This window comes from Octopus sinensis, linkage group LG7 (assembly GCF_006345805.1).
Source record: "Octopus sinensis linkage group LG7, ASM634580v1, whole genome shotgun sequence".
NCBI classification, from domain to species: domain Eukaryota; kingdom Metazoa; phylum Mollusca; class Cephalopoda; order Octopoda; family Octopodidae; genus Octopus; species Octopus sinensis.
The window spans coordinates 54,099,736-54,109,735 of record NC_043003.1 but is presented as its reverse complement, the minus strand read 5'-3'; positions in this window follow the sequence as shown (position 1 = coordinate 54,109,735).

Sequence of the window (10,000 nt, the reverse complement as noted above, 5' to 3'; positions counted from 1 at the left end):
ACAATAAAAAACTTTACAGCAGTTCCGTTCCACACAGTATACAAATACATATACAAATGCGGACCTTTTTACCTAAATTTTCTCCGAATCCGAGATCTTATCGAAGACGAAACCGATGCAAAACACCCGTTAAAAGAAGGTTTTGTCAAGGTGAGATGATAAACAAATAGAAGCAAAGAAGAATGACCACTCCAAGCTGAAGTTCCTTGATCAGCCTCAGCTGGAAGCTCTAATGTATCAGTCGGAGTGCATCTTCCATGCGTCCCCATATTTTGTACGCTGTATACTTCTTATCTCATTCCCCCTATGCACCATTTCTTCCCTTTATTCAACGTCCACCCCAAGAGACACACACGCAAATTGTAGACTTTCCTTCAAATGCCTTCCCTCATGCCCATTCGCAATGAACGAGCTACTACTACTACTACTGCTGCTGCTACTACTACTAATACTACTACTACTACTACTATGGTTATTATTACTACTACTGCTGCTCCTGATGCTATTAGAACAACTACTACTACTATCATACTTACGTTTTCCAAGAATATCATGTACCCTCTAACCCCTCAAAACAAGGATTTTGCTAAGCGTAACATTTTTTTTTTCTTATTTTAATATTTTCTTCGGCGAACCATTTTGAAACAATATGAACGTCTCTTCTATACCGCTGAGAAACACTTTTGGACATTTGGAACATAATTTAGTTGTGACTACGTTTAGCTATGATGGATTGCTGCTAACAGGAAGACAATGCCTAGCCAGAAAGTTAACTGGATAAAACAGTAAGAGAAAATAAAAAATAAATAAGAAACAAATGTAATTTCACATGATGTAAATATTCAAAACGTAAAAGCAAAAAAAGAAACTGACTTGACACTTTTTACGTGCGAAAGACAACAACAGAACAACGACAAAAGTCTACAGATGTAAATACACTTCTTCACAAGCGAAAGAAAGTAAACTACATCCATCCAGTAGAGGGTCAGAGACAGAAGAGAAGTGGGGGAAGAGGGAGCAAATTTATGTAGACTTGCTTTGCTAAGAATTTAAAACGTTTCCTTCTGTCATCAAAATAACAAATATTTATCTTTGTTCATGAGTGGAGATATATCTCTTCTATCGGTCAAGGTAGAGTTTAACTGAAGATCGAACAAGGAGTCAAACCAAGCTAGCTCATCACAGACCTGTCAATGCACTACTGCCATAACGCCTGTATATATATATATATATATATATATATATATATATATATATATATATATATATATATATATTATATATATATATTATATATGCACAAAGTTACATAGTACATGTATGTGTGTGTGACGATAATACAGAGTCACGTTCAAGATCGATTAATACTGGCTTCTGCTTTCGGTTGGATAGTCGCAATGTACAGTGATATCTACACGGTAGTTAAGGTGAACATTCACCTATAGGAACCATTCAGCATCGGGCGGTCATTCTCTCTTGCTTCCTCCTCTCATCTCTTCTGTGTGTACGTGCCCTTGAGCTACTATTGCGGAAATTAGTGGCATTGAGTTGGTCCCCACGCGAGTAAAGATGTAGAGATCCGTGTCGGTATATTCTGACGAGGTCAGCGTCAAATAGTGTCAAACACGATGCACACTGAGCTCAACATCAGGGCTTTAGGAGAGTATGATGAGACAGTGACAGGAGCCCAAATCAACCAAAGTAAAGTCAGTAGGCTGGTGAGGAGATGGGTCCGTGCCGTCCATCAGTGAGGCACGAGACGGTCATACCAGGGTTATAGTTCTCGGAGCCTATTGTGCACCTGATAATCAGGTGAAGAACTGAGACAAATCAACGAACAAGGTCTTCAGTGTGATCCAGAAATGATACGATAGAAAGCGATTCTTGATGAAGGAAAACATCTACGTCGCATTCGTCATCTATCACCGATTACCTTAGTACTTTGTCCTAGTTCATAGAGTAACAGACTGAGATATCTGCTCTTCCCCTTTTGGGGACGGGACTATAACACTGTTTAGGCGCTCCATTTGTTGCCAGTCACTCACTCATTTGAGTAAATGACAGAGAATTTCGTAGCTGATGACGAACAAATATACGCTGAGGCCGCGGTATCCCCACAATTCTTTACCAGAGATAAGGTTTAGTCTACTTCTGTCAGATGTGGTTTTTCACGACTCATGCGAAGGGCGATGCTTGGTATTTGAAATGTCGCCAAACGCTCACGACCCTCTACCAATCGGGAAATGCAAACGGAAGTTCTACGTTGGCATTATGAAGAGCATACGGTAGAGCATTTTTGGTAGGGAAAACTTTATTGACTCTGGAAAAATGAGAAGCAAAGTTAACATAGACGGAATTTGAACGCATTGCTTAAGGATGTGGAACAAATATCACGAGGACTTTTTCCTGATTCTCTGAAGATGTTGAATGAATGCAAGAACCAGAGTTGAATGGAAATAAAAGGAATTCAAACTACACACATCTACACGTACACACACACATATTATATATATATATATATATATATATATATATATATTCATTAGTCCATGCATCCATACATATATGTACATATGCTTAGACATATACATATCTTTATATATAAATTTGTGCGCGTGTGTGTTTGTATACATAGGAAACAAGAGCTCCTAGTTGAATGTTAACAATTGATGATGAAGCATAAATCTCCGTAAGGCAAGAGATAGCAATCCAGCAACGTAACTGAAAAGAGGAATTCAAATCAAGCGGAGAGCAGTGCTATTCTGAATTTCAGTATTTACATATAACAATTAATTTACGTATTCATTGAGTTGATTATGCGCATAAATTATTCTATTCGCTATACAAAATAATAAGGTATGATCACAAGAGACAAGTAATAACAGGAAGCAGAAACCAATGAAAAGGCATCGCCGTATAACAAAATCAACGCTAATCAATACAGCAATCATGACCAACAATTTTATCATCAACAAAACAGTGGTTGCTGAGCCAGGATTTATGAGTGTAAGTTTAATGTAATAACGCTACAAAGCATGTTTAACTTGAACATCAGCTGTATTGTCCTCTCAAAAGGTCAATTCATAACAAACATACTCGCTTCCTATTGCTAGCGTCCATCAAACTAAAACGAAAGCAAGAAGGAAAAAAAATGACCCAAAGAATAATGCCTAGAAGTGTTACACTTATATTAGACAGCCATACTATAAGCAACACGCGCTAGCACCATAAAAGAGAAATACGAGATCTGGCGAAGAAATAAACGGAAATATAAAAGAACTAAACTGAAACACATTGTCGAATGAAATGCAGATTCATAATAAACAAGAAACAATAAGATCCCAGGAACAGAAATATACAAAACACAGGAAAAGATAACACACTGAAAAGAAAGCAAAATAACCGACCACATAGAAAAAAGAAAGCATAACTCCCACAAACCAATGAAAATAGCATTACAGAATTCTTCACACGCAAACACCTGCACATTTACAATATAAAGAAAATAGCACAGCAGAAACGACTACGCCATATTGCGGATAGGAAGAGTGAATATAATACAAAAGAATGAAAAGAGGCAATAAAAAATAGTGCTTCTCCGATATCGCTCGGCTTACTGGAAATAAGAGCCACAATCCTAACGTCTCAAAAATAAGAAGACATTGGATAATGTAATCCGAGGTATATTGTACAGTGAAATCTGACATATGTAACGTTGAGAAATAGTACAAAAAACTTAAGACTTGAGATGATGCACGCAATTAGTAGACGAAAACATTATTATGCTGTGTTTAAAATCTAAACACAAAAACGGAGTATAACCGCCTCAAAACTGAGTGAACATCAAATAATGGAATCCTTGTTACATTAGGTGCATTATGTCACGATTTGAAAAATGTTAATGAAGTGAGACTTTACATACGCTCTTCTGACTAACAGGTTGACCAGAATCAGAACTCTAATCGTGTGTATGTATGTATAAATCCCTAAATCCTTAAAAACGTTTCAGCCCAAAAGCTGCGGCCATGCTGGGACACCACCGTTGAATGAGCTACACTAGTATGTGAAACCACTTCTGATACGTGGCACTTGGTCAACAACTGAGTTCGACGCAGCTGCCCGCATCTGTGTTTCCTGCCGAGAGGTAGGTTCATGTGGAACCCCTGACAAGAAGAGATCCAGTTTAGTTTTAAAGAAACCCACATCCACACCATGCAGGTCTCTCAGGCATTTAGGAAGGTTATTAAAGAGCTGTGGTCCCCTGAAACCGAAGCTGTTGCAGTAACTGGTCCTGTATTATGATGGTGATGTTGGGATCTTTGGCACCATGCAGTGGCGCCGCGTTCTGCTGTTGGGGTAACTTTCAATACCAAAATTTGGGACAAGGTCAATATATATATATATTATATATATATATATTATATATATATATATATACATAAAAACATACATACATACATATAGAGGGGGGAAAGAGGGAAGGAGGGAAGGAGAGAGGGAGGAAGGGATGAATATTCGATCTGATATCTCTTGTACGCTGATGACTATTGTCGCATACAATGAATAATATCTTTAAAGTCTTACGAATAAAACTTCATTCGCACGCAACTTGTTAAACCTCACAATAAACCTTAAAACTGTTATTCTTTATGAGCCTTGACTTGGAAAATTTCAGATGGATCCTAAACTAACGGTATAATGTAAAATATTGAAATTCATATCTGCCTTCAAATATCTCGACAGCGCGTTTAACAGGGTTGTAAACCTTACAGACGAAATTGCAAATAGAAGGCAGATATCTTTTACAAAATTGCAGTCTCCTCTATGGTTCCAGCGGTAGATAAAAGTAAGTTTACATTAAAATATCTATTTTCAAAGCATACATAATATCTGCTTTTCTCTATGATTGCAAAATATGGATGTTATATTCATAATCCCGTAAACAGTTCTCAGCAAATAGTGTTGTCAACAAATACTGCATCTATCTTGGAGAGACTATGTGAGTTATTCTGAGGCCTTTTGTAAGTAGATTCTGAAGGTATAGAGATTCACTTGTTATGTAACAGACTAAGGTGGGCAAGCCATGTAGTTCGTATGAAAAATGAAAGAATACCGAAACGTCTATTTTATAAAAAACTATATTCGGGGAAAATACCTCTTAGAAAATTATATTATAATACAAGAACTGTATTATCTGAAAGTGGAGAAATGTACGCAATTGATGGCGCATTATAGAGAAATAATATTTTTAATGTCTTCATGTACTTTGAAAAGAACCGCAACAAACACAAAAAATTCAAACGAGACGCATCGAAAGGAAGTCATAGATATTTTAATAATTCATTTTGATTTCATTTAAGACATATTGACCACTTGAGGGTACACAAACCAGAGAAAGCAAACAATAAATCTTCGCCAGCTGAAAGAACATATATCAGAGAATCGTGTTACAAGAACATCACTGAAGGGAAGTTTAAGTATCTCGAAGCTGTACTTACGAAGCTGAATAGGGTGCTAGAGTTGCAAATGCTTGCACTGTAATGCAACAGCTTCGGCATTCGATCCTCAGAAGAGGAGAGGCGGACAACAAAGCCAAGTTTTCTATTTTCAATTTGGTTTTCGTACCTTTCCTCACCTACGGTCATAAATGTTGGATAACGAGGAAAGGATTACGATCGCGAACAAGGCTGTCGAAATGGAGTCCTTCCGAAAGATCTCCAATGTAACCTCATTCGACACGGTACGTAGCTCGGAGATCAGGGAGTCTCTGCTGGTGGAGCCGCTGCTTCTTGACATCGTGTGTTTGCAGCTCCTACATACGAACAAGTGACTGAATTGTCGCAGGAAAGAATCACAAGACGGATTCTTCGATCCGAGCCAAACGCCAGGGTACCTTGGGGTAGACCAAGAACGAGATAATTGAGTAATAATCATAGTCTCAGTTTGTCATGATTGAGGAATTCAGCCGGAAATTGTCATGACGACTGATTCTCATAGGACCCTATGGAGGAGGTGCCTGACGACTCAACCCCCGAGATCTTCCCAGGAATAGTGGGCGGGATTGTCTATCTAGTCATGTGAAAAGACACTTCAAGAGAAATATCTGTACACAATACAAAAACGCCATTGTATTTAACTGAGATGATGTTTATGTGATAGATGATGTCAAAATCTGCAGAATATTAAATCAGATAAAGACAAAACTAATCTTCCCTTTGTAACTCCTTAAAAAACAATGGTCATATTCATTAATGAGTTGATTTCTGCTATATATTCCTGTCCGCCTTTGTGCTTGTGAAGCCAAGGATGTGTTTGTGTGTGTATGTGTGAGTGTGTGTGTGCGTTTTCTAACTGATCAAAATACAGTTCGATGCATAAATATATATAAATGAATGTGAATATCACAGAACAGAAAAGTTTATTTCTACGATTAGACTGGCCCTGTAAACAGTTCAACTAATTGCACAACAGCCGGAAGTGAATTACGCTGGACGTAATTTATCCAGAATAAATATACAAGTAATATTCAAGTCACGAGATATTAAGATTTGTTAAAACTTTATAGATGTTCGTCTCGACCATATTCAATGGCAGTTAACTTATAAGAGTACATTGAAAAACAGTGTAAAAGCAATATTTGGAACTGTAAATATAGTTATTCGTTCAAAATACATTAAGAAAATGAACCCCGAAGTAGCTAGGACAGCGCTTGATAAAACTAATGTTTTAAAACTGTGTATGTATGCATGTATATATGTGTGAGTGTATATGTGTGTATGAGTGCGTGTGCATATGTATGTGCTTGTGTTGGGTGAGTGTAGTCGGGTCAAAAAAACAGTTCCAGCACTCTCGAAGCAAACAACTTCAGAATTCATTTTCTTAATGTATTTTGACGAATAACTATATTTACAGTTCCAAATATTGCCTTCGCTCTCTTTGTGAATGAATATAAAATGGAGAATATGGGATATGACGAACGTCAATGAAATTTCACGAATTTTAATATCTCGTGGCTTGACTGTCACTGGCATATTTAATGTAGAAGATTCTGAGTTGTCTCTTGTTCGATTCCCACTGCTAACACGAATTGGTAAACTTATTACAGAGCCTGCTCGATGGCAGAAATACGCTCAGCGGTCCAGTAATCTGTGTGGGTGTGTATGTGTGTGTTCTTGAATATAGTGATTATTTGAAGTGATTTTTGTCAACCAAATGTACTCAGTCAGTCTCCCGCTCTTTCTTTCCCTCTCCCTTTCACATAACACACAAGCGCACACACACACACATACACACACATACACACACACATACACACATGGACGCGATTATATACGCACTTTCCAACCACATGGTTCTGGGTTCAGTCACACTGCGTGGCACTTTGGCCAAGTGTTTTCTATTATAAACTCGAGCCGACCAAAGCTTTGTGAGTGGATTTGGTAGACGGGAACCGTTGTATATGTGTGAGTGTGTGTGTGTGTGTGTGTATATATATATGTGTGTGTGTATATATGTTTGTGTCTGTGTGTTTGACCCCCTGACCATCGATTGAAACCGATGCTGGTGTGTTTATGTCGCCGTACCTTAGCAGTTTGACACAAGAGATCGATAGAATAAGTACTAGGCTGAAAGAAATAAGTCCTAGAGTTGATTTTTTCGACTAAAGGCGGTGCTCCAGCATGGCCGCAGTCAAATGACTGAGAAAAGTAAAGAATGAATAAAAGAATATATATATATATACAAACACACATACACGCAGGCACTTATATATTCGTAGATACGTGTATATATCTGTACATGTGTCTTATCTGCTGGTGTGTTTCGTATGTAACGCTTGTTTGTGTGCGTGTTTGCGTGCTGTTTATACGTATACATACATATATACATATGCATACGCAAATATATATACATATATATAAATATATATAACATATATACATATGCAAACGCAAATATATCTACATATATATATATACATATATAAACACACACATACATGCATATATATATACACATATATACACATACACATGTGTATACACATATCCATATATATATATATATATATATATACTTGCATATATGTTAGTATGCAACTCTGTACGTGTATGCATATATACATAAGAATGCAAATATATGGATTTGCATACGTCCACGATATATATATGCATGCGCTCATTCTGTGTGTTCGTTACAAACACCAATTTACTTTATTTCCAATTCCGCAATTTAATTTAGGCGAGGTTTCAACATATTGTATTACTTAGGCGTCTCTACAGACGAGAACGATCTAGAAGCATATATACTCACACACACGCACACAATTATATTCACACAAATACAATTATATACCCATACGCACAAACGCGTAAAGATAAATTCATGCACACTATCAAACGAACAGCCACAAGCTAGCTTCATGCACAAACAACACAAATACAAAAGAGAAAAACCGCAGAAATAATCAGAAAAATTGAACAAAACCGCATTTTATATTATTCAATGATAGATGAATTTTTAGTGTCGACAATATACCCCCCTCATACACCATTTTAATTTAGGGGTGTGAAGAGAAGTTGATGGCGTTATTCGTTCGTGATTATTAACGACAAATTCTACTATTCTTATGTGCATTCCACATGCGAAATTCCAGACAAAATGACCAACTGCCATTGTCTCATAACAACCATGTTTTCTTTTGTTTAACTTACTTTTTTTCTTTAATTTATTTATTTATTTTTCATTTCTCATTCACCTCCTCTCTTCATGACGTTCCACTCGTTCTTGCTCCCATAATTTCTCAATTTCTTTCATTCTGCTTCTCTTAATTCTCCCGTACTTTCTTTTGCTCTATTTTAAAAAATATTCTTCGTCTTTTCCCCTCTTCTTTATTTTCTTCCTTTTCTCTACTTCTTTATCAACTTTCAGCTTTCTATTTTATCATTATCCGTTATTATTCTCCTCTTCTTTTTCTTCCCATTGTTATTCTTTCTCATTAGTTTTCATTCTTCATATTCTTCCTCCTCCAGACATACCTACTAAGTTTCTCCATATTTATTTATTTCTACGGTGTGTGTTTGTATGTTGGTTTAGATCGGTAGAAATAGGGGTCGCTTTTTAGTTTCCATCTTTGTTTCTCTTTTCCATCTTCTTTTTCTCTTTCTTCTTCTCTTCCTACTCCTCTACCAACGTCTCCTCATCGTTGCCCTTCTCCATCTTCTTGTTCGAGTATAACTTCTTTTCGGTATTTTCATTTTTCTTTCTACTTATCATTATCGTACTTCTAGAGTTTTCTTCAATATTGAATATTTTCTATTCTTTTTTAGTCATTTGTAATTTCTCTTCATTCTCTAGTAATCATCATCGTCGTCATCACCATCATCACCATCTTTATCATCACCACCATCATCAACATCATCATTATCATCCTCAACATCACCACCACCACCACCACCGTCGTCATCATCCTCATCCTCTTCCCCATAGCCATCATCATCATCATTATTGTTGCTGTTGTTGTTGTTGTTGTTATTATTATTATTATTATTATTATTATCATTACTATTTTCTAATTCTCTTTTTTGTTCCTCCTTCTACTGGCAGTTCCTTTTCCTTTTCCTAATTCTTCTTTTCCTGGTGCTAAATTCCCCCTACATTTATGCATGATAACTATAGTGCATACACAACAACATACGCATCCACACACATACATACACTCACACATACGCACACATATCTACAAATATATATATATATATATATATATATATATATATACATACATAAATACATGTATAAATTAATACATCAACATACACACGCAAATACATAGATAGATAGATAGATAGATAGATAGATAGATAGATAGATAGATAGATAGATAGATAGATAGATAGATAGATAGATAGATAGATGGATGGATGGATGGATGGGTATTTATTGTTTCAGCCATATATATATTCAAAATATATAGGAACACATTGTAGGAATACTGTGAATG